Source organism: Lissotriton vulgaris, chromosome 10 (genome assembly GCF_964263255.1).
Source record: "Lissotriton vulgaris chromosome 10, aLisVul1.2, whole genome shotgun sequence".
Classification (NCBI taxonomy): Eukaryota; Metazoa; Chordata; class Amphibia; order Caudata; family Salamandridae; genus Lissotriton; species Lissotriton vulgaris.
In genome coordinates this window covers 260,253,544-260,280,182 of record NC_141698.1, presented here as the reverse complement: position 1 = coordinate 260,280,182, position 26,639 = coordinate 260,253,544, and positions in this window count along the sequence as shown.

Genomic DNA, 26,639 nt, shown 5'->3' with positions numbered 1-26,639 from the left:
TTTCCTCCTGATGTGGGAGGGTTGAACTCAAGGAAAGCTGGCATCAAGCCTTTCTGAGCCTGTCACTGACCGATGTCGGTGATGGATCCGCATCTGGAATGCGTGTGGTGTCTCAAACACAACCACGACCTGAAGTCGTGCTCTGACTGCTGCACCATGAATCCTAAGATCTTGTGGGATCGGTCACTCAATCTCATGGAGGGTTGGAAGGCGACGCACTGACACTTGAGGTCCCAGTCCAGGGGAAGGCCTCGGGAGCAGTCGCGGAGTCGAGGTCCTCGTTACCCTCCAAATCCTTGGGACATTCGGGTAAATCTTGATACAAGAAGATGACGTTGAATAGATCCTCAACTCCTTGTCCATCGGCCGGTGAGTGAGCATCGTCATCCAAAGCCTGGCTCCTTGTAAAGCCTGCTCCTGGGCCGACTTTCCGGGAGCTGGAGCAACCCCGCCAAACTAAAAGAGTTTTATGAGTGCATCCACTTCATATTGGGGTGGCACTACTCCAGTGGCATGCCCTCGGGCCTGCGGTGTTTGAAGGGGCTCCATCTGGTTCTGCGCCAGGGGCTCAGGCCCAGGCTCAAGTCAGGTCCCAAGGATCAATTCCCGTATCCGGACCAATACCAGTCGTACCATCTTGAACTTCCCCAGCTCTGGTCCCGTTGCTAATTCTCTCGGCGTGGCTTGCGCACACCGTTGGAGCCATCCCCATTCTGATCTCCAACTCCTATACAGAGACATTGGGGCATCACCAAATGCTGTATCCAGTGCAAACAGGAGCCGCGTCTTTGATATCGAAGCCTGAGCCCTAATATCCTGGGTTAGGACTCAGGGAGAAAAGAGAGGGGTCGCTGGACCCTTAGGAATACCAGCCATACGGCGAAAACCCTAACATGGACTGGTGTGAGGAACTAGGTGAAGCCAACGGATTGGATACTTCTCCAGATACTAGTATACTTTTTTTCCCTGGTGGTTATGGAGGAGGGAGCTTCCCATGCATTGTTTGTGCAGAGGGTGGGTGAGGTCCTCGACCTTCAGTGGTCCTCAGCAGAAGTCAAGACTAACTTCCTTACAGAAGTGCTGCCAACAGGAGTCCTCCCTCAGCTCTCAAAACTACTACTCAAGTCAAATGACGCCCTCACTGATGTCCTTTTGGGGACCTGGTCCAAACCCCACACAGGGGCTCCTGTGAATAGGACAGTTGCCCACCACCATGCCCCAGGGGACTCAACCTTTCTCACCCTGCCCCGTGGAGCTTGGTGGTCCAAGCCTCATCATCCCAAGGTGCATTGCCTTCCACTCCCCTGGATAGGAAATCCAAGAGGCTGCACTCTTTAGGGAAGAAGAGGTTTTCTTCCATCAGCCTGGCATTGTAGTCCGTGAAAACCACATGCCTTTTGGGCCGTTATTCCCAGTCTCTGTAGAATATGGTTGCACAGGTGTTGCCCACAGTCCTGGAGGAGGCCTGGGCCATACTCTCTTAGGCTGTTGCCAATGGGAATGATGCAACAAAGTTCACTATCCGTTGTGGACTTGACACAACTGACTCTCTGAGCAGAGCTATTTCATCAATGGTGGCCTTGAGGTGCCATGCCTGGTGGAAGGCGTCTGGCTTTCTGGGGATGTCCAATCCTCCCATATTAATATGTCATTTGATGGCACCCTTCTCTTTGGAGTCGAGGCGGATTCGTCGCTGGACTTCTTCAAGGACAGTCTGGTTATGGCCAAGTGCTTGGGCTTTTCTATGGCCTCACGTCTTCCTCAATCAGCCCTTTGCTCATTTTGTTGCCACGGAAGGGGCTTCTAGCTGTGCCAATAGCCTATCAGCCACTGCTCCACACATGCTCCTCAGCCTCTGTGTGGCCACGGGCACATTACCCATAGATCCTGTGGGTCAGGCAGCCAGCAGTCTTATCAGTCCACCACCCAAAACCTCCTAATCTGCCTTCTTACCAACATGGGCACACAGTTGCTGGCAGGATTTGCCATCACCTGCCTCAATGGCAGTCCATAACATAAAACAGGTGGGTTTTGCAAATTGTCTGAAGGGGCTACTAACTCCCCTGCATGGCAACTCCTCCCTCCATGCTATCATCTCAAGATTGGCTGATGGAGGATCATCTGTGCCTTCTCCACCTGGAAGTTATGGCTCTCTTGTCCAAGGGTGACATAAGAGGGTGCAGACACCAGAAGTCGTCATGGTTGTTATTTTCGCTACTTCCTCATGCGCAAAAATGAAGGCCTTCATCCTATCCTAGCACTTTGGCTCCTCTACTTCTCAACTACTTCCTTAAGAAGGAGAAGTTCAAAGTGCTCACGTCAGTTCAAAAGCTGTCTGTTCTGGACCCAGGAGTCTGGATGGTATTGTTGGACTTGCAGGATGCATATTACCACATTCCCGTCCTGCCTGCCCACCGGCATTACCTGCGGTTCACAATAGACCACTAGCATTTCCAGTTCACATGCTCCCTTTTGGCCTTACCAGCGCCCCTCGGTTGTTCACCAATGCGTTTGGGTGGTTGCAGTTCATCTGTGGGGATCAGGGGTGGCAGTCTTCTATCTAGATGACTGGCTTTTGAAGGTGGGCTCTCCCCAGACTGTCGTCTCCCAGGTCGAGACTACGGTGAACCTTCTACACTTGCTGGGCTTCACTATCAACATGCCAAAGTCACACCTGACTCCCTCTCAGAGGCTTCTTTTAATTTGAGCTGTTCTGAACACAGAGCAGTTTCAGGCGTATCTTCCTGAATGGCAAGTCCAGAATACTCAGGCTATGATTGTGGTGTTTCAGCCTCTATCCTGGATTTCGGTGAGATAAATCTTGAGGCTATTGATACTCATGGCCTCCTGCATCCTGTGGGTTACTCATGCCAGATTGCAGATCTCACAGTAGTGACAGATCTGTCACTCCTGGGATGAGGCAGACATCTGGGAGAGGTGGGAATCAGGAGACTCTATATCTGTACAGGAGCTCTGTGCGATTGAAAGCCTTTCTACCCTCCATCGAGGGGAGGCTAGTGCAGTTGTTCACGGACAACACCTTAGCCATGTGGTACTGCAACAAACTGGGTGGGAGCATGAACTTTGTCAAAGAGGACCTGCATCTTTGAACATGGCTGGAACAGCAGGTCATATCCATGGTGGTTCAACACTTGGCATGCTCTCTGACTGCCAGGGCGGACAAACTCAGCTGTCGATGCCTAACAGATCACGAATCAAGTAACGAAAGAAATGGCAGTACTGATGTTATTTATTTAATTATCACACTTAACATCCACACCAAGAAAACTAATTCAAAATGGGGTATTAGCTCATTACTCGCAATTTTTTTATTTTTGAAATTTAACAGTTATTACAAAATTTTTCTATTTTATAAAAAGAGAAGCATATAAGAAATGAGGACACATCAAAAACCGCATTCAATAGAAACTTCATACATTCTAGAACTTCAATCATATCACAATCAGCACAGCATTCACCACATTCATATCTCAATCAGTCATACCACATACTACCACTATAGTAAAACAAAGAATATACTGGATCTGCACAAATGATACAATCATTTAGTACAATTTAAAGAAGTTACATTCCTGTCCGTTGATGAATTTAGAATCATTCATTAGAACTTAATACAGTAAAAGGTAATGTACATAAGATGGTGAGGAGCCAGGCAGTAATAATGCCCCCTAGATACTCAAGCAGACCAGTAGGAAAATGGCCTACGCGTTTCAAATCCCCTATTGTTCGTCAGGGATTCTCATCAGGGCCTCAGACACTGTAAGTATAGGAAAGAAGAAGACATAACGGAGAGTGTTTTAGTAAAATGGTGAAAGAAAAAGTTTTTTTGAATTGCACATCAGCAGTCTAACAGTGTAGGCATGCACCGAGCAGAAAAAATCATTATGTATAAGCCATTCTAAAGCTAGATGGTTTGAGGCGTAGGAACAAGGGGGGGGGGCAACTTCTATTGCAGGTAGGAATTAAAACACATGCGAGTAATACTTACTACCCAATAGCCTGAATGTGCGGTCTAGGGAAGTCAAAGACAGGAGGCTTCTCTAGAGTGAAATAACCTAAAAAATCAGAAACAACTAAATAAGGCTCCAGCGAGAGTAAATTTGGACAAGAAGCAGAGAACTGGTTGTGCCAGGGATATTCGAAGTTGGAAAGAATACCAGTGGCTATTTTTATCCTGGATCGAAAGAATAAAATTCAAGAAATGCATTGATTGGAGCCATGTTGCTAAGGGTCTTATCTGACATAAGCTGGGCGCTAGACAAGATTGCTTGCTGGACATTAGACTGGTGAAAACTAAAGAAATAAAGCGGATACCTTGAGAATTGAAGGCAACCGCCGGAGACGAAGGGCTGTGACCTGGATGAAGATATGAAAAAGGGGGGACACTTCGTGTTTCAACTTGGTATTTTCTAGGTCAACATTCCAAAAGGAAAATGTATCTGTGGAAAAGGAAAACTTAATGAGTCACGCTACACTTATTCGTTCAGGTGTGCATAAACAACGTTAGACATTAGCCTCACCTTCGAAGACTAAAAGTTAGTGCCGGTGTCCGTAGCGTGTGGGGGAGGCAGCGTCAGCACATACCAATTCAGTCGGCGTGTGCTGCAAAATGAAATAAATACGCCGATATCAAAAATTATTCTGTAACGTAAACCCAAGGACACTCGGACGTGGCAAAGGCCAAAATTGTCCGTTAACAGATGATTTTACCTTAGGAGTTTAATCCAGCGAGGTTACTCTAAAGTCTGTAGCTGAGTAGCCGGGCGCTACTTTTTCACGCAGGCGCGTTGCGGAACCCAGCGCAGTAGTGAAGGGGCAGCGTCAGCACATCCCGGTGTAGTCTGAGTGTACTGCAAAAATGAATAATATTAGGATAACCTTCAGGAGGTTTTTTTAAAAAACGTGTCGAATAACGTGCACCCAAGGTGACTAAAGCTAGGCAAGGGAGGTTAAAGTAAGACAAAGGACCGAGTTGTCCAGTAACGGACGAATTACCTTGATGAGTCAATCCCACACGATTTCTCCAGGGTCTGTCGGCGTGTGACAGAGCGCTATTCTCTCGCGCAGGCGCGTTTTTGAAACCAGCGTTGGTCGCCTTTATAAGGGGAAGTGTGCTGGTGTAGCCAATAGGAGGATGTGACGTGTTAGCAAAGGGGCGGAACTTGAGTGAAGCGCACTGCAGCACAGTGATTGATAGTGCTGTAGAGTAAGTTTATATACTAACATGGATTGTAATCCTACATGTGCGTCCAAATAATGATAGGGACAAACCGCTGGGAACTGTTAAAATGGCCACATTGTCAATAGTTCCAAGAGAAGGTTCCTAAAACCAGATGGAGGGCGGCATTTAGATATAAATTAGTCAAAGTTTGAAAATTTCTGATAGCTCATTCAAACCTGACACCGCGGTGTCAAATTTGACAATTAGCATTGCCTCCCTTTTGGACAGTTTGAGGCTCAGATCGCCGCCCCGTGGATCTCTTTCTATCCTTGAGATGACTGTCCATTTGAATTCATTGAGGCCATGCTGCATCCTAGTCCAGTGGTTTACCAAAGGAGCGTTCTCTATGCTTCTTTTTAATCTGGACTTGTGCTGTGAAATGCGTTGTCGCACTTCCTGCTCGGTTTTACCTATGTACAGGCGGTCACACGGGCATAAGATGCCGTACACTACAAGTTTAGATTTATAGTTACTGAATACCTCATGCTTCCATGAGATACCCTTGTGCTGGAAGACCGTACCCTGTATCGTAGTGTCACAGCAGAGGCACGTACCACATTTGCGGTGGCCAAGTACAGGTGCTAATCCCAACATTTGGCGAAGGGAAGGTTGAGTTTGCAATGGCATTGCCGCTCTAACCACATGGTTTGCGACGCTATTCTCTCTTTTAAACGCAAAAAGCGGAGGCTCTTTGAGGCTCTCGTCTAAATTCTTCACTAAATGCCAATTCTGACCAATGATTCGTTTCAATTGATTAACATTAGGGCAGAAGGTGGTTACGCAAACTTGGCGCTTTTGTTCTGTTTTCTGTTTTCGCTCTAGTAATGTCTCACGAGGTGTCCATCTAGCTCTTCTCATACAATCTTTGACGAGTTTTTTGGGGTACCCTCTATCGCAGAGTTTGGAAACTAGTTTTTCTGCATGGTATGTGTAGTCGCTCTCATACGTGCAGTTTCTGCGTACTCGCAAAAACTGCCCGTACGGCAGGTTCTCTTTTAGGCTTCTGGGATGGTTACTCTGAAATAAAAGAGCCTTGTTACGGTCTGTAGGTTTTACAAATAATGTTGTCGCCAATTTGCCAGATTTTGGAAAAACCTCCACATCCAAGAATGAGATCTTAGTTTCAGACTGGGTAAGGGTAAATTGTATATCAGGTGTTCTGGTATTTAGCCATTGGTGGAACATAGTCAGATTGTCAAGGCCTCCAGTCCATACCATAAAACAATCGTCGATAAAACGATACCATTTCCCAATAAACTGTCCAAAGGGGTTGTTGTTATGTATGTACGGATCCTCGTACATTGACATAAAAAGCACTGCCAACTCGGGGGCAAAGGGACATCCCATTGCCACCCCCTTTACTTGAAAATAGAATTCGTTGTTAAAGCAGAAGTAGTTTTTTTTAAGCGCAAAAGATGCCAGATCTACCAGAAACTGTGTTGGAACACGCATAGGTCTGGGGCGTGAATCTAGAAAAAAGGAGAGTACTGCCAATGCCTCACCCTGAGGGATTTGCGTGTATAGTGATGTCACGTCGAGAGTGACTAGCAAATCTGTCCCTTCACAAAAAGTTATGGTTTCCAACTTGTTTATAAAGTCGGTTGGGTCCTGTAAGTATGAAACCACTTGGTTCATGAATTGTTTTAAAAAACAGTCCACGTACTTTGCAATGGGTTCCAAGAGAGAACCACATCCTGCCACGATGGGTCTCCCTGGCGGTCTACTCTGGTCTTTATGCACCTTTGGTAGTGCATAAAACATGGGGATCTTAGGATGCTTGATCTATAAGTATTCGCATTCTTTCTTGCCAAGGAATCCCTGCTCAAAACCCTCCTGGATGATAGCAAAGAGTTGGTTTTGTAATTCCTTTGTAGGATCCTTATCAATTTTCCGGTAACAAGAAGGATCATCTAGCTGCCTTCGTATTTCATTCGTATAGTCTAGGGTGTCCCATAGTACTATAGATCCGCCTTTATCGGCTTGCTTTATTACGACAGTCGAGTCGTTTTTTAAGGTGGTTAGAGCAGACATCTCCTCTCTCGTGGTATTGAATTTAATGAATCTTTTTTTTTTTTCCATTTGTGAAATAGCCGACAAGACGCTTTTTTCAAAGATTACCAATTCTTTGGGAATCTTATTTCCGGGTGGGCAGAATGTAGACTTATTGCGTAAGCCTGTTACCTCTGTTGACGGTGGTATAGGTTTTTCCAGAAAAAACATGGTTAATCTTAGTTTTCTGCAGAATTCTATAAATTCTGTCTTCATGCGGACAAAGTCAGTTCTTTTTGAAGGTACGAAGGATAATCCCTTGGACAGTATGCTCTCTTCTGCTTTAGTTAGTACTCGTTGAGAGAGATTAAAAATAGGGGACCTATTTAGTTCTTGTAATGCAGTCGACGGGTCTTCATTTCCCATGGGATTGTGTATCTGACTCGGCCTCTCGGTCTCGTTTGGCCTCTTCCTAAAAAAGAGTTTTCTTGGTGTGGATGTTAAGTGTGATAATTGAATAAATAACATCAGTACTGGCATTTCTTTCGTTACTTGTTATATAGGCTCAGCCTTGCTGATCAGAGCCAACCCCATTTTTGTTTTCACATTATTATAGCTGGCTTTTGCCCGCAAGGTATTTGTGTCTTTCCATTAACTTTGGAGTTTGAGTATATTCAATAGCTCATCCAAATTTCCCTTGATCTAGTGTTGATATATAGACGGCTTCTAGATCTTATTTATTCACTTGTTCTTCCAATTTTTTCACAACACTTCTATATTTTCCTTTTACTAGTGCACTTCTTCATTTTCTTTTTGAGTTTCTAAGTGATGGCAGACAAGGACACGTTTGCCTACAGCGAAGAGCACATCAGTAGTCTACTTAGGGATCCACCAGTGTTCGCTTCAGTCTCCCTTAGTGTGTCAGCGACATCCCAGAACGAATCAGAGAAACTATTGCGTCTGAAAAAGAAGCAAATTAGAACTGATCTGCGTGGTCACTTCCTACTACAACATCTTAGGGAAGGGACCATTCCAGCTGGCCTTCAGATCAAAAACATTCCGGTGATTTTCACTGAGGATCCCATCTTCAAAAAAGGTTTCTCCTTTATCGAAACCAAATGCAGTAGGGACCTTATGGTCCTTACAGTCGAGACAGCAGTTAGACTTTCCAAAATTGAGCTTGAAGAAATAGCGAAATTAGAAGCTGAGATCAGCACTAATCCAACAATATCAGACGCTAAATCCCTATTAGAAAAAGTGGAAAAGGAAATCCAGGAGTTCAAGGACTACACCGTAACACAAAAAACTAATCAGTTTGAGAAGGATAAAAAGAATTTCTCATTGGAGAATACATATCCATATTTACAACCCGACTTCTATACTAAATTGGAATCCAGACGATACCTACCAGATAACCAAGGTAGGTCTAGAAAACATTTCATTTCTTTTGGGGAAACTTCTTCATCCTCGGGTAACGACAGCAATACGAGTGGCAATACCAACCAGCCTAATAGAAATAGAAACTGGAATTCCAATCAACAACAGCGTGGACAGGCCCAAAATTATTTTTTAGGAATAGGCCAAACGAGACCGAGAGGCCGAGTCAGATACACAATCCCATGGGAAATGAAGACCCGTCGACAGCATTACAAGAACTAAATAGGTCCCCTATTTTTAATCTCTCTCAACGAATACTAACTAAAGCAGAAGAGAGCATACTGTCCAAGGGATTATCCTTTGTACCTTCAAAAAGAACTGACTTTGTCCGCATGAAGACAGAATTTATAGAATTCTGCAGAAAACTAAGATTAACCATGTTTTTTCTGGAAAATCCTATACCACCGTCAACAGAGGTAACAGGCTTACGCAATAAGTCTACATTCTGCCCACCCGGAAATAAGATTCCCAAAGAATTGGTAATCTTTGAAAAAAGCGTCTTGTCGGCTATTTCACAAATGGAAAAAGAAAAAAGATTCATTAAATTCAATACCACGAGAGAGGAGATGTCTGCTCTAACCACCTTAAAAAACGACTCGACTGTCGTAATAAAGCAAGCCGATAAAGGCGGATCTATAGTACTATGGGACACCCTAGACTATACAAATGAAATACGAAGGCAGCTAGATGATCCTTCTTGTTACCGGAAAATTGATAAGGATCCTACAAAGGAATTACAAAACCAACTCTTTGCTATCATCCAGGAGGGTTTTGAGCAGGGATTCCTTGGCAAGAAAGAATGCGAATACTTACAGATCAAGCATCCTAAGATCCCCATGTTTTATGCACTACCAAAGGTGCATAAAGACCAGAGTAGACCGCCAGGGAGACCCATCGTGGCAGGATGTGGTTCTCTCTTGGAACCCATTGCAAAGTACGTGGACTGTTTTTTAAAACAATTCATGAACCAAGTGGTTTCATACTTACAGGACACAACCGACTTTATAAACAAGTTGGAAACCATAACTTTTTGTGAAGGGACAGATTTGCTAGTCACTCTCGACGTGACATCACTATACACGCAAATCCCTCAGGGTAAGGCATTTGCAGTACTCTCCTTTTTTCTAGATTCACGCCCCAGACCTATGCGTGTTCCAACACAGTTTCTGGTAGATCTGGCATCTTTTGCGCTTAAAAAAAACTACTTCTGCTTTAACAACGAATTCTATTTTCAAGTAAAGGGCGTGGCAATGGGATGTCCCTTTGCCCCCGAGTTGGCAGTGCTTTTTATGTCAATATACGAGGATTCGTACATACATAACAACAACCCCTTTGGACAGTTTATTGGGAAATGGTATCGTTTTATCGACAATGTTTTTATGGTATGGACTGGAGGCCTTGACAATCTGACTATGTTCCACCAATGGCTAAATACCAGAACACCTGATATACAATTTACCCTTATCCAGTCTGAAACTAAGATCTCATTCTTGGATGTGGAGGTTTTTCCAAAATCTGGCAAATTGGCGACAACATTATTTGTAAAACCTACAGACCGTAACAAGGCTCTTTTATTTCAGAGTAACCATCCCAGAAGCCTAAAAGAGAACCTGCCGTACGGGCAGTTTTTGCGAGTACGCAGAAACTGCACATATGAGAGCGACTACACATACCATGCAGAAAAACTAGTTTCCAAACTCTGCAATAGAGGGTACCCCAAAAAAACTCGTCAAAGATTGTATGAAAAGAGCTAGATGGACACCGCGTGAGACATTACTAGAGCGAAAACAGAAAACAGAACAAAAGCGCCAAGTTTGCGTAACCACCTTCTGCCCTAATGCTAATCAATTGAAACGAATCATTGGTCAGAATTGGCATTTAGTGAAGAATTTAGACGAGAGCCTCAAAGAGCCTCCGCTTTTTGCGTTTAAAAGAGAGAATAGCGTCGCAAACCATGTGGTTAGAGCGGCAATGCCATTGCAAACTCAACCTTCCCTTCGCCAAATGTTGGGATTAGCACCTGTACTTGGCCACCGCAAATGTGGTACGTGCCTCTGCTGTGACACTACGATACAGGGTACGGTCTTCCAGCACAAGGGTATCTCATGGAAGCATGAGGTATTCAGTAACTGTAAATCTAAACTTGTAGTGTATGGCATCTTATGCCCGTGTGACCGCCTGTACATAGGTAAAACCGAGCAGGAAGTGCAACAACGCATTTCACAGCACAAGTCCAGAATAAAAAGAAGCATAGAGAACGCTCCTTTGGTAAACAACTGGACTAGGATGCAGCATGGCCTCAATGAATTCAAATGGACAGTCATCTCAAGGATAGAAAGAGATCCACGGGGCGGCGATCTGAGCCTCAAACTGTCCAAAAGGGAGGCAATGCTAATTGTCAAATTTGACACCGCGGTGTCAGGTTTGAATGAGCTATCAGAAATTTTCAAACTTTGACTAATGTATATCTAAATGCCGCCCTCCATCTGGTTTTAGGAACCTTCTCTTGGAACTATTGACAATGTGGCCATTTTAACAGTTCCCAGCGGTTTGTCCCTATCATTAGCACATGTAGGATTACAATCCATGTTAGTATATAAACTTACTCTACAGCACTATCATTCACTGTGCTGCAGTGCGCTTCACTCAAGTTCCGCCCCTTTGCTAACACATCACATCCTCCTATTGGCTACACCAGCACACTTCCCCTTATAAAGGCGACCAACGCTGGTTTCAAAAACACGCCTGCGCGAGAGAATAGCGCTCTGTCACACGCCGACAGACCCTGGAGAAATCGTGTGGGATTGACTCATCAAGGTAATTCGTCCGTTACTGGACAACTCGGTCCTTTGTCTTACTTTAACCTCCTTTGCCTAGCTTTAGTCACCTTGGGTGCACGTTATTCGACACGTTTTTTAAAAAAACCTCCTGAAGGTTATCCTAATATTATTCATTTTTGCAGTACACTCCGACTACACGGGGATGTGCTGACGCTGCCCCTTCACTACTGCGCTGGGTTCCGCAACGCGCCTGCGTGAAAAAGTAGCGCCCGGCTACTCAGCTACAGACTTTAGAGTAACCTCGCTGGATTAAACTCCTAAGGTAAAATCATCTGTTACCGGACAATTTTGGCCTTTGCCACGTCCGAGTGTCCTTGGGTTTACGTTACAGAATAGTTTTTGATATCGGAGTATTTATTTCACTTTGCAGCACACGCCGACTGAATTGGTATGTGCTGACGCTGCCTCCCCCACACGCTACGGAGACCGGCACTAACTTTTAGTCTTCGAAGGTGAGGCTAATGTCTAACGTTGTTTATGCACACCTGAACGAATAAGTGTAGCGTGACTCATTAAGTTTTCCTTTTCCACAGATACATTTTCCTTTTGGAATGCTGACCTAGAAAATACCAAGTTGAAACACGGAGTGTCCCCCCTTTTTCATATCTTCATCCAGGTCACATCCCTTCGTCTCCGGCGGTTGCCTTCAATTATCAAAGTATCCGCTTTATTTCTTTAGTTTTCACCAGTGTAATGTCCAGCAAGCAATCTTGTCTAGCGCCCAGCTTATGTCAGATAAGACCCTTAGCAACATGGCTCCAATCAATGCATTTCTTGAATTTTATTCTTTCGATCCAGGATAAAAATAGCCACTGGTATTCTTTCCAACTTCGAATATCCCTGGCACAACCAGTTCTCTGCTTCTTGTCCAAATTTACTCTCGCTGGAGCCTTATTTAGTTGTTTCTGATTTTTTAGGTTATTTCACTCTAGAGAAGCCTCCTGTCTTTGACTTCCCTAGACCGCACATTCAGGCTATTGGGTAGTAAGTATTACTCGCATGTGTTTTAATTCCTACCTGCAATAGAAGTTGCCCCCCCCCCCCCTTGTTCCTACGCCTCAAACCATCTGGCTTTAGAATGGCTTATACATAATGATTGTTTCTGCTAGGTGCATGCCTACACTGTTAGACTGCTGATGTGCAATTCAAAAAAACTTTTTCTTTCACCATTTTACTAAAACACTCTCTGTTATGTCTTCTTCTTTCCTATACTTACAGTGTCTGAGGCCCTGATGAGAACCCCTGACGAACAATAGGGGATTTGAAACGCGTAGGCCATTTTCCTACTGGTCTGCTTGAGTATCTAGGGGGCATTATTACTCCCTGGCTCCTCACCATCTTATGTACATTACCTTTTACTGTATTAAGTTCTAATGAATGATTCTAAATTCATCAACGGACAGGAATGTAACTTCTTTAAATTGTACTAAATGATTGTATAATTTGTGCAGATCCAGTATATTCTTTGTTTTACTATAGTGGTAGTATGTGGTATGACTGATTGAGATATGAATGTGGTGAATGCTGTGCTGATTGTGATATGATTGAAGTTCTAGAATGTATGAAGTTTCTATTGAATGCGGTTTTTGATGTGTCCCCATTTCTTATATGCTTCTCTTTTTATAAAATAGAAAAATGTTGTAATAACTGTTAAATTTCAAAAATAAAAAATTGCGAGTAATGAGCAAATACCCCATTTTGAATTAGTTTTCTTGGTGTGGATGTTAAGTGTGATAATTGAATAAATAACATCAGTACTGGCATTTCTTTCGTTACTTGTTATATAGGCTCAGCCTTGCTGATCAGAGCCAACCCCATTTTTGTTTTCACATAACAGATCACGAATGGCTTCGCCATTCGGAGGTGGCCAGAAGTATCGTTCAACAGTGGGATGAGCCTTGTCTAGATGTGTTTGCCTCCACCAACAATGCGCAATGTCAACAAGTTTACGTGCTGGAGTTTCCAAGGTGGATCTCGCTCAGAGACGCTTTTTATCTCGAGTAGCGCACAGACATTCTCTACACCTTTCCACCCATACCATTCCCACCCAGAGTTCTCAAGAAATCAAGAACGACCAGTTCCAAGACAATCTTGTGGCTCTGGAATGGGTTCCGAGAGTCTGGTATCCCGAGCTACTGAGCATGGGCATTGATCACTGCCAATTCAGGTGGATCTTCTGTCGCAGCAGCAGGGAATGGTTCACTACGAGAACCTACCCAGTCTCCACCATCTTGTGTGGAGATTGAGCAGCTGCAGTTGACAACTTTCAATATTCTCCTGAAGTCTGCAACGTCATCTTAACAGCCAGGCACCCCTCCACCAAGACAGTATATGCTTGGCGTTGAAAATAAATTGTAGTATGGTGTGCTAGGAAATCCATTGATCTCCTCTCTGCCCCCCTTTCTGAGCTTCTACTTTTCATTCTTTTCTTAGCCCAGCAGGGCTCTGCACTGGGCACTATTAAGTGTCAGATCGACTCCACGGGATCCAGTCGCTGCAACAATGGTTCCACCTCCAAATGTCACCAACACCCTGAATGTGTAGACACAGGGTGTTCGAGTCATTAGGCGAGGGAGAAAAATAACAAACTAAAATAAAAAACGAGGGAAGGGAAAAGGCTAGGGTCAGCAGGGAAAGGATGCCTGTAACAGAAAACAAGACATGTATCATATAAGTGCTTAATGCCAAACAGTTCTACTCTCATGAAGTCTCGCTAATTATACTTAAGTAGATATATACCTGAATGATAAGAAAAATCAAGCCTTTGATAGTAAACCAACACAGCCCTTCAGTCACAGCCTGTAATAATATCCTAAGAACACAGAAACAGAGGGTGAATGAAGGTCCTCACATAACAGACGCATTCACACTCTACTGAACACTCGTATTCAATCATATCACACATACCACAGACTGTTAGAAGGACTCAATGTATATATGGGGGTCCAAGAATTCCGGAAATAATGTATATATGATCCAGACAACGTATGAGGGAAACGGCAGTGTGTAGGAAGCAAGAACTACAGCACTCCGCTCCCTTTCCTTCAGAGGAACCACAATAATGACCCACAAGTAAATAAAGCTTTAACAACAGTAAAACGTAGTTGCGACCACCACTGAATTCTGTTCATGTGCACCAATCATAAAACAAGAACAAAGGTTCTAGGAACGTGTAGTTAGCTTCACTACAACGCCCCCGCTTGTATTGATTCCCACAAATGCCAGGAGAGTAACAGTGACACGTAGTTAACCTCACTACAGTGCCCCGCTACCGATACAGTCAGGAAAGTGCATAAGTGTATGGTAACGCGTGGTTTCGACCGCCACCGCGTTCCGCTACACCCAAAACCAAGAAGCCTCCAGGAAGTAGTCACTAGCTTCCAGATTACATATACTCGAAATGTTTACTCGTATGCAGAATGCGGGCCGCAAGGGGCGGCGGAAGATACGGCTCAACAATACCTGCTGAACGGCTCAAACCTCACGGAGGGAGATCTATGCAGAAGAACACCGGAGAACCAGCTCTGTCGCACTCCGATAGGCGGCTTCAGGAACAAGGCATTAGCGTGCAGAGCATCCGCTCTCACGCTGTAAACGAACAGGACACTGAATAACGCGCAACCGGAAGCGCATCTATCCCCCAGTTGTACTTCCTGAGTGGAGCCTCGAGGCTCATGGGAAATGTAGTTTCTAGCGTGGCAGGCGCGATAGACTGTGAATTCTGACAGTACATCCCCCTTCCCTAGCGCCTCCTAGGACCAGGCCTCAAGGGGTATCTACGATGGTAGGCACGGACAGCACCCGGGGCATGTACGTTTCCAACAGGTTCCCAGGAATCGTCCTCCACTGAGTAGCCTTTCCAGGATACCAGGTACCACAGAACGCCCCTGCGTCATTTAGAGTCCTTAATACTCCGAACCTCATATTCATTTCCGAGTACCGGAGGCGGGGCCCTCCTCCTAGCCGATAGAGCTGGCTTCAAAAGATCGCAATGGAATACCGGATGTATACGCAACGAACCAGGCAATTTCAACTTAAATGCCACTGGATTGATTCTCTTCATGATGGTATATGGCCCGATGTAATGGGGATGGAAAACACTACGCAACTTAAACCTAATGTTGCGAGTCGACAACCAGACCCTATCACCAACTTGGAACGTGGGGGCCTCCACACGGTGTTTATCCTCCCATTTCTTGTACACAGCTTTCGCCCTCTCCAAATGCACCCGAACCTTCTTATGTAGGGCTTGGACCTTCCGCATCTGTCCCAAAACCGTGGGCTGTCGAGACACCTCCTCCGGGAGGTGCACGGGAAGGATTCGTGCGTCAAACCCGTAAGTAGCAAGAAAAGGAGAAACACCCACTAACTATGCCAAGCGTTGTTGTACGCTATTTCAGCCATCCACAACAGGGAAACCCACGAGTCCTGAGCATCATCAGCAAAGCATCTAAGGTATTTTTTCAGCGTCTGATTTAACCGCTCAGTCTGCCCGTCCGTCTGCGGGTGAAAGCTGGTGGAGAGCGAGGATTGGATATGCAATGCCTGACACCACGCTTTCCAGAATCTTGCTACAAACTGCGGGCCTCTGTCAGACACGATAACCTCTGGGACACCATGCAACCTTATAACATGGGTAAGTAGTAGTTGAGCCGTCTGCCCAGCTGTTGGCAAATTGACACAAGGTATAAAGTGTCCCAATTTAGTGAGGCTGTCGATGACCACCAACACTGCTGATTTACCCTGATCCAGTGGCAGTCCTGTGACAAAGTCTAGGCTGATGTTTTGCCACGGTTTTCTCGGTGAAGGCAAGGGCATCATCAGTCCTTTCTTCTTTCCCAGGAAGGTTTTAGCCCTAGCACATACCTCACACTGGCCTATCCAATTAGGGATGTCGGTGTTTTCAGACTCCCACCAAAAATGTCTTTTCATCAGATGAACAGTCTTTTTTACCCCCTGATGTCCTGCCAAAGGAGAATCATGGCACCACTTAAAAGCCTTTTTCCTCAGTTCTGGAGTGGGGAGGAACAATCTATTGTCCTGAAAGGGCAAACCATTCACCAAGTTGCGATTGGCACCCTTCGTAACCCAAAGGACCCAAGCATTATGATCCTTTGCTTTGCGTACAATGTCCAAAAAGGTGTTGGCCTGTATAGCACAGATCACTTTGTCAGGACTTACTATGGCCATTTTCGCTTCCTCGCTTCCATGGTCTTCCAACTGATCTCTGCGGGATAAGGAATCTGCTTTCAAGTTTTCTGCCCCTGGTCTAAAGGTGATGGTGAAGTCGTATTCTGCGAAAAAGAGCATCCACCTCATCTGTCTTTGTGTTAAGTGCTTAGCTGTCTTCATATATTGAAGATTTCGGTGGTCTGTATAGACAGTAACTGGATGTCTGGCCCCCCAAAGGTACTGCCGCCATTCTTGGAATGCTCTTTTGATCGCTAACAACTCCTTCTCAATGATGGTGTAGTTCTGTTCGGGTAGGCTTAGTTTCCTAGACAGATATGCCACCGGATGTAGCTGCCCGGTGTCCTTATCTCTCTGAGAAAGCACAGCTCCAATGGCTTCGTCGGAAGCATCTGCTTCTATGACATAAGGATGTTCTGGTCGAGGATGAGCGAGTATCGGTGCGGTAGTGAAGGCTTCTTTTAAGTACTTGAATGCCTTAGCGGCTTCAGGGGTCCACCTAAAGCTTACTCCTTTCCTAAGCAGTTTAGTCAAAGGGACTGCCACTTGAGAAAACCGCAAAATAAACCGGCGGTAATAGTTCGCAAATCCCAAGAACCTTTGCACGTCTTTTACACATGTGGGTGTGGACCACTCAAGTACAGCCTGTATCTTTCTATCGGACATCTGCAGCCCCTCATGACTTAACAGGACCCCTAAGAACTCAACCTTGTCCACACCGAATTCACATTTACTTAATTTGCAAAATAATCTGTGCTCTCTTAACTTTTGTAGTACTTCGATTACATGCCGTGTATGTTCTGTGGTGTCTTCTGAATAAATCAGAATGTCATCGATGTATACCACCGCACTGACATCCACCACTTCCTTCAATACGTCGTTCAAAAAGAACTGAAATGCCGCCGGGGCGTTGCACAGCCCGAACGGCATTACAGTGTATTCATACAAGCCGTATCTCGTTTTGAACGCAGTTTTCCATTCATCCCCCTCCCGAACGCGGACCAGGTGGTACGCCCCACGAAGATCTAATCTGGTAAACACCTTGGCGTACCGTACCTGGTCCAACAAAACAGAGATAAGAGGCAGTGGATATCGGTTTCTGATGGTGTTCTTATTCAGCATCCGATAATCCACACACGCCCTCAAATCTCCGTTCGCTTTCTTGATGAAAAACAGGGGGGATGCGGCAGGAGACCTGGATGGGCGAATAAAGCCTATATCGACATAGTGATCCAAATACTCCTTCAGATGAGCCGTTTCAGGGTCAGAAAGCGCGTAAACCCTACAGGATGGTATTGTGGCTCCCTCCACCAAATCAATTCTACAATCATACAACCTATGCGGGGGGAGCTGCTCGGCCTTACTTTCACTAAAGACGTCCCTATAGGCCTGATATTCCACCGGTAAACACACATCCTTTTCAGCAGCAGTAGCCACAATCAATGGAATAACTGCTGGAGAAAAACAAGCGTCCCCCCTTTGTTCCATGTGGGATTTACATTCCTCAGACAAGAACTGTATCGATTTCTCTTTCCAGTCGATGGAGGGATTATGATGGCTGAGCCAGGGCATTCCAAGGATCACCTCGTATTGTGGGGCTTCAATGATATTAAGTACCAGCTCTTCCCTATGTCTGCCTTCCTTTACATCAACAGTGAGTGTTACTCTCTCCGTTTGTTCAGTTATGAGACCGGATATTAATGGTTTCCCATCAACTGCCAAGACTTCCTCAGGGGTGTCCCTGGGTACCCGATCCAACGACAAAGAAGTTACAAGACCACTATTGATGAAATTCCCAGTAGCCCCTGAATCGATCATAACAGTTACTTCATATACCTGCAGTTGACACTCTAGTCTCATGGGCATTAAGATATGGGATTCAGATTCATGCAGGGTTAGCACAGTTAACGAAGGTGCTTTCCAGGGTTGTGTTTCTCTCGAGTTTCCTTCCTCCCCTCCGCAGGCCTCCTCTTTAGCGCTACCAACAGTGACGGCTACTCTTTTGTTTCGAGACCATGTACCTGAACTTTTGGGTTTGGAAGGACAGTCCCTTACGTAATGCCCTTTCTTGCCACAATACATGCAGAGGCCGGCCACCCTACGACTTTCTTTTTCTTCTCTGGTTAAAGGGGAACGGACCGCCCCGATTTCCATCGGTTCGGAGGTCGCGTCTGGAGAAGGCAAGGCCCTACGTGGAAGCCATTCTGGTCTGGAAGGGCCCTTCTCCCATCTTCTCCCGTCCCCTCCCCTATCTGTCATTCTACCATCCAGTCTCAGGGTCAGGTTTACCATATCAACATAAGTAACCGGTTGGGGATCTATTTGAGCGATGACATCTTTAAGGCTATCCCTTAAGCCCTGATAGTATAGGGACATTCTTTTTTCCTCCGGCCACGAGGTCTCAGCCACCAATCGATTGAATTTCGTAAGGTACGTTATCAAGTCAGATCTGCCTTGTCTTAATTCGAGAAGCTCTCGGTCTGCACTTAAAGTGGTGGCCCTTCGATCGAACACCTTCTCGAATTCGGTTCGAAAAGCCGACCAATCCGAGAGAATGGGGTCGTCTTTCTTTACCAATGGTACTGCCCAATTGGCTGCATCCCCTACCAAATAAGATATCGCGAATGCCACTCTAAAATGGTTGTTAGGAAATGACGCAGACTTACACGAGAAGTGTAACATAACTTGAGTCAAAAACACCTGAGTTTTAGCAAGATCCCCCGAATATCTCTCCGGACTAGCCAGAGGGATAGGGGGGGGAACCGTCACTTGTATCTGAGGATTGGATGATGAAAAGGGATTTCTAGACAACCTATCCACCTTTTCCTTTAAAGCAGTGGCTTCCGCTTTCGAGGAGGCCAGCTCCTGTTGAACCAAAAGCAGAGCCTGCAGAACATCATCCATGGTGGCCATTTTGCAACAACTGGACCAGGCAGAGCAACGTTCGTGGGCACGTTATTCTGTCAGGTCGACTCCACAGGATCCAGTCGCTGCAACAATGGTTCCACCTCCAAATGTCACCAACACCCTGAATGTGTAGACACAGGGTGTTCGAGTCATTAGGCGAGGGAGAAAAATAACAAACTAAAATAAAAAACGAGGGAAGGGAAAAGGCTAGGGTCAGCAGGGAAAGGATGCCTGTAACAGAAAACAAGACATGTATCATATAAGTGCTTAATGCCAAACAGTTCTACTCTCATGAAGTCTCGCTAATTATACTTAAGTAGATATATACCTGAATGATAAGAAAAATCAAGCCTTTGATAGTAAACCAACACAGCCCTTGAGTCACAGCCTGTAATAATATCCTAAGAACACAGAAACAGAGGGTGAATGAAGGTCCTCACATAACAGACGCATTCACACTCTACTGAACACTCGTATTCAATCATATCACACATACCACAGACTGTTAGAAGGACTCAATGTATATATGGGGGTCCAAGAATTCCGGAAATAATGTATATATGATCCAGACAACGTATGAGGGAAACAGCAGTGAGAAGGAAGCAAGAACTACAACACTCCGCTCCCTTTCCTTCAGAGGAACCACAATAATGACCCACAAGTAAATAAAGCTTTAACAACAGTAAAAGGTAGTTGCGACCACCACTGAATTCTGTTCATGTGCACCAATCATTAAACAAGAACAAAGGTTCTAGGAACGTGTAGTTAGCTTCACTACAACGCCCCCGCTTGTATTGATTCCCACAAATGCCAGGAGAGTAACGGTGACACGTAGTTAACCTCACTACAGTGCCCCGCTACCGATACAGTCAGGAAAGTGCATAAGTGTACGGTAACGCGTGGTTTCGATCGCCACCGCGTTCCGCTACACCCATAACCAAGAAGCCTCCAGGAAGTAGTCACTAGCTTCCAGATTACATATACTCGAAATGTTTGCTCGTATGCAGAATGCGGGCCGCAAGGGGCGGCGGAAGATACGGCTCAACAATACCTGCTGAACGGCTCAAACCTCACGGAGGGAGATCCATGCAGAAGAACACCGGAGAACCAGCTCTGTCGCACTCCGATTGGCGGCTTCAGGAACAAGGCATTAGCGTGCAGAGCATCCGCTCTCACGCTGTAAACGAACAGGACACTGAATAACGCGCAACCGGAAGCGCATCTATCCCCCAGTTGTACTTCCTGAGTGGAGCCTCGAGGCTCATGGGAAATGTAGTTTCTAGCGTGGCAGGCGCGATAGACTGTGAATTCTGACATTAAGGGCCATCTTTCTGCTTTTTTGCGGTTACCTGACCAACCCTCCCTTTTCAAATCCCCTATTGTACATAGATTTCTGAAAGGTCTTGTTCTTTTCTATCCTTCGCCATATATTATGCATCAGTGGGACCTTAATCTGGTCTTACCCTTATTGATGTGTGCGCCTTTCGAGCCTCTCCATAACTGTCCCTGCAGGCTTGCTACCATTAAAACAGCATTCCTTGTACATATTACATGTGCCCGAAGAGAGAGTGAGGGGCAGGCCTTGTCAACCAAGCTGCCTTATTTCTCAATCTATCTTGACAAACTGGTGCATCGAGTAGGATCCTCCTTTCTATCGAACGTGGTCACACCATTTCACGTAGGCCAATCCATCACACTGCCTACTTTTTACGATCTTCCACATCCCTCTAAAGAAGAGGAGTGACTCCACTGTCTAGACCCAAAGGAGCACTGCCATTTTACCTTGACCAAACATGAGAGTTCTGAGTTGATTACCAACACTTTGCGGGGTATGTTGAAGCAAAGAAAGGTTGGACTGTGCAAAAGCAGACCATCTACAGATGGGTCATGCTCTCCATCAAAATCTGCTAAGCATTGGCCAAGAAGCAAACTCCTGAAGGGTTGCAAGCTCATTCCACCCGAGATAAAGCTGTGACCACTATGTTAGCCCGTGGAGTTCCAGTTCACCAAACAGTACTACCTGGACAGTCAGGTCCTTAGGGTTGGGCATTTTGCCTGTTTTTTCATGCAGAACGTCCCTGCATGAATTTTGCACGTAGGGCACCACCAAGATGGCATGGCTTAGGTATCTATTCAAAGATAAGTAATCAGCTAGAAGTCTCTATCAGATGAACAAGTTACTTACCTCCGATAATTCCTTATCTGGTAGTGACTATATCTAGTTGCAGATTCCTTACCGACCCACCCATCCTACCTGCTCTGCAAATACCGGCTGAATTTCCCTGGTTTTGCACGGGGAAAAGCTCAGCCTAACTATAACGTTCATGTAACCTTTGTTTTTTTTCAGTGAATTTGTAAGGTTCTTTTAAATGCTAATTTCTAACTATAACGTCCCTGAAACCTCTGTTTTTTTTCCATTGAATGTATATATATATTCTGACATTGATATGTAAAACAGAACACACATTGGTGTAAATACTTTATTTGAATGTATGGTTCTGGATAAGTTTAGGTACTTTACGTTAATTGTACATATTAATGTATATAATTATAAACATGTACTGACCATGCACTTACTATGCTGGGTTGGAGGTCTAGATGACCATGAAAATAGTAGAGGGTACTTACACTGTTCACGTTATTTAAGCAAGGTCTAGACCTGTGGACTCTATGGTCCAGTGGAAGGCAGGATACGAAACGCGTAGACCGTCCGTTTGATGCACGTTCCTTTTTGCACTGGTGTGTAAATAAACAACGCAGAAAACTATCTGTTGCTGTGCCGTGTCTTTGATCTACTTAACGTAGGAGAAAGAAGCTGTGGCAAGATTTAGCGCGTGATCTGGAACGCGCAACACAGGCACTCCAAGGCGAGGTGAAGCGGCCGTGACTGATCAGGAGATCGGAATCCAGCTGATTGCAATTTGGAAGAAAACGACCGACGCCTCTGCTGCAGAGCCAGGCAGCTCGTGAAGACCCGCTGCGGGAAGATTCGCAGCGGAAAAAACGCTAACGGGACAGTACGGAGGCGACCGGAACTGGGGTGAGTGAATCGACGTGGAGTTTGTCATTCTGCCTAACTTTGCAGCGCAGCGGAGGCTGTGCTCGGGTGGGGGGAGAGGCAATCGCCCTTCGGCTCAACGAGCTCCGGCGAAGGAAGCCCTGGTGTAGCGTGATGTTTGGCGTGTAAGAATACCTTCACGGAACAGACCGGAGAATACACGTAAAATCGCTCACCAGTTTTCAAACGTACAACCTGGCAACAAATCCCGAGTGAATGGGAAGCATTAGCGAATTACCCTGAAAGGAAACTGAGGCACTACGTCATCGGCGAGATCGACGAGATCAGATAATCCTTAAAGGGACAGTGCAGCATTTTTGGATAAACCGTGTGAACACAGTGTGTTTCACAGGGAGCAACAGACGCGTGTATTTGGGTCCAGCATACCTTAGGATTAAGGGAGCTGGTTATCCCGAATCTAACTACAAACACTCAACACACCGAGTAAATTGCAACTGTGTATCAAAAAGAAGAGAAACAATAACCCAACCCAGCATAGTTAAACATGGCAGATAAAACAAGAAATCGCCAGTTAAGGGCGAGTGAGCTTCTGAACAACGACAATCCACCAACAGTACTCTCTGATGCTAAAATAGATGGGGGAGATAAAACTAAGGAGAGAACATTAGCCAACATTGTACGAGAATTACAAAATCAGCGAATCCAGGAAGTTAACAAGTGGTGGGAGAAAACATCATTGGAAAAATATATTGAGTTCAAAAGAGTCCCTCGAGGCTTGAGGATCCTAATAATGCCAACCTTGAATGACCTGGACACTGATTTGATAAAATTATGGCAGACTGACACAAATGAATGCTCCTATAAACTAATGAGGACCCTAATCATTCATGCAGAGAGAAAACTTGAAAAAATTACGAGCACGATAGTGGCACTGGAATCAGAACTCGCAGACATTCCAACATCTGAAGAGAGCAAAGAAGCATTGGAAAACATGGAAAAGAAGGTAGCTAAGCATGAGATGGAGGTAGAGAAAAGGAAGGCAAATAAGTTTACGAGAGATAGGTTGGATTATATGAATGGGCGAATTTACACCTTCGCAAGAAAATATGATACCTTAAGAAACCATGTTGCCATGGACAAGAACATGGATAGAACCACTGATCCCACAGAAGAAATAGATAGCTCTGAAGTGAGCTCGGTTGAAGGAGAATCGAACACAACACCACTGGATTTTCAGGGGGAGATCAAGCTAGCGCACATGGTCACGCGACAAAGAGGAAGAGGCAGATCCAATGCGTGGGGAAGGGAACAACGTCCACCAAAGAAACCCCCTACAAACCAAAAACCAGAAGGGGTGGCAAAAGAAGTAAAAGCAAGGCGAGGCAAAGGAAAGCCAAAATAATAGCAAAGAATAAAATGTCCATGTCCAACATAGTGGTGAATTTATCGAATAAACACCTTTCGGACACTCATTTAAAACTTTTAAATAAAGGTCTCTCCTTTTGCCCGACAAAAAGTATGAATGTACCCAACGCACGCATTGACCTGTACAAATTCTGCAGGAAGGTGAAACTCAAAAAACACTTTGCCGAAAGAAATCAGAACAACAAAAAGACATGTGCCTCTAAAATGAACAGGATATCAACTGTCACACAGAAGGACCTGACTGCTATGATAACTCTAGCATCAATAAAGGAGACCCCCTCTAATAGCCAAGAGGATAATACAATCACCTCAGACATGGAAATAAACTTTTGTGGAAACATTGGTCTAGCGCTCGGTATCGTTTTTGTGCAGATTTAATTTATTTATTTAATTGTCTTTCTCTGTATTGTACTCGGCGCTCGCTAGTACTTGCCTGCTGATACTATATTGAGGTCCTTCTGCGCACTACTGCTGATTTATCAGAAAAGAGATGATTGTAGAGTGCATTTTTAGTGTTTACCTACTTTGTAGCTGTGTTTACCCTCGGCAGCCCGCGGCTCCTCCCAGATCCCGCCTCCCAGCCGCCCCTCCCACCCACAAGCACAGCTAACGCGTCACGGCCTCCCACCATTTGTGACCGAGTGGACACTGTCCTGTCCGGTTGCTCCCCTCGCCCTCTGCCTCCCCCAGACGCTACATTCACTGCTGGCTGCATTCACTCCTGCCTACCTGCCTGCCTGCCTGCTGCTTAAGCGCACTCAGCGCTCGGTATCGTTTTTGTGCAGATTTAATTTATTTATTTAATTGTCTTTCTCTGTATTGTACTCGGCGCTCGCTAGTACTTGCCTGCTGATACTATATTGAGGTCCTTCTGCGCACTACTGCTGATTTATCAGAAAAGAGACGATTGTAGAGGGCATTTTCAGTGTTTACCTACTTTGTAGCTGTGTTTACCCTCGGCAGCCCGTGGCTCCTCCCAGATCCCGCCTCCCATCCGCCCCTCCCACCCACAAGCACAGCTAACGCGTCACGGCCTCCCACCATTTGTGACCGAGTGGACACTGTCCTGTCCGGTTGCTCCCCTCGCCCTCTGCCTCCCCCAGACGCTACATTCACTGCTGGCTGCATTCGCTCCTGCCTACCTGCCTGCCTGCCTGCTGCTTAAGCGCACTCAGCGCTCGGTATCGTTTTTGTGCAGATTTAATTTATTTATTTAATTGTCTTTCTCTGTATTGTACTCGGCGCTCGCTAGTACTTGCCTGCTGATACTATATTGAGGTCCTTCTGCGCACTACTGCTGATTTATCAGAAAAGAGACGATTGTAGAGTGCATTTTCAGTGTTTACCTACTTTGTAGCTGTGTTTACCCTCGGCAGCCCGTGGCTCCTCCCAGATCCCGCCTCCCAGCCGCCCCTCCCACGCTCCACCCCCTCCACCATCCATTTATGGCCAATGCCCCCACGCGCAGCGTCCACGCGCTACGGCCACGCCGAAGGTGCGCCAAAGGTAAGCCCGTCTACGCCCGTCCGCGCCAAGACCGCGCCCAGCGCCAGACCCCCTGCCCCTCGCGCTGCCCAGCCCTCCCGCATTACCTACGATGCCGCCACCCTCCTAGCCCTTAACCCCGGTCGCGCCCCCAACTGCGTCCAAGCCGCTCCTGGACACACCCATGGACCTTTCTCTTGCTACTCCTGCAAATTCAGCGGCACCGACAACATCTCCGCTACGACCACACCACAGATTCCCGACCCCAACCACCTACAATGCATCCTTCTCAACACCCGATCGGTCCACAGACACGCCATTGACCTATGGAATCTACTAGACACCATTTCTCCGGACGTCGCCTTCCTAACAGAAACATGGATGAATGCCTCCTCAGCCCCAGACATCACCATTGCCATCCCTGAAGATTATAAGATCACACGCAAAGACCGTACCGGTCACACAGGAGGAGGAATCGCTATCGTCCATAAAAAATCAATCCACATCTCAACCAGCTCTGACGTCAACCTCGCCAACTCTGAACACCTTCACTTCCAGATCCACATCGACCCCAAGACCACACTCAGAGGCACCCTCCTCTACAGACCACCAGGACCCCGCGCAAAATTCAGTGAAGACATCACGGACTTCATCACTCCACACGCGCTCCCCTCCAAAGATTACATCCTTCTGGGAGACCTCAACTTTCACCTTGAAAAGAACAACGACCGCAACACCACCACCCTCTTGGACAACCTCGCCAACCTCGGACTTAAACAACTGGTCACTTCCCCCACCCACATCGCAGGTCACACACTCGACCCCATCTTCACCTCCAGCAATCATGTCTCCTTCAGCCACACTACGGATCTCCTCTGGACTGACCACAGCTGCGTTCACCTCACCTACAACAAGCCGAAACCCACCAACCACCTCCAACCAACTCTGCAAAGAAACTGGAACAAAATCACCATCAACCAGATCTCCTCATCGCTCCTTCTAAACACCCCAGCCCACTCTTCTAACCCAGACCAAGCCGCCGCCAACTTCACCCTCTGGTTATCCAACACCGCCGACATCCTAGCACCACTGAAAAAACGTCAAA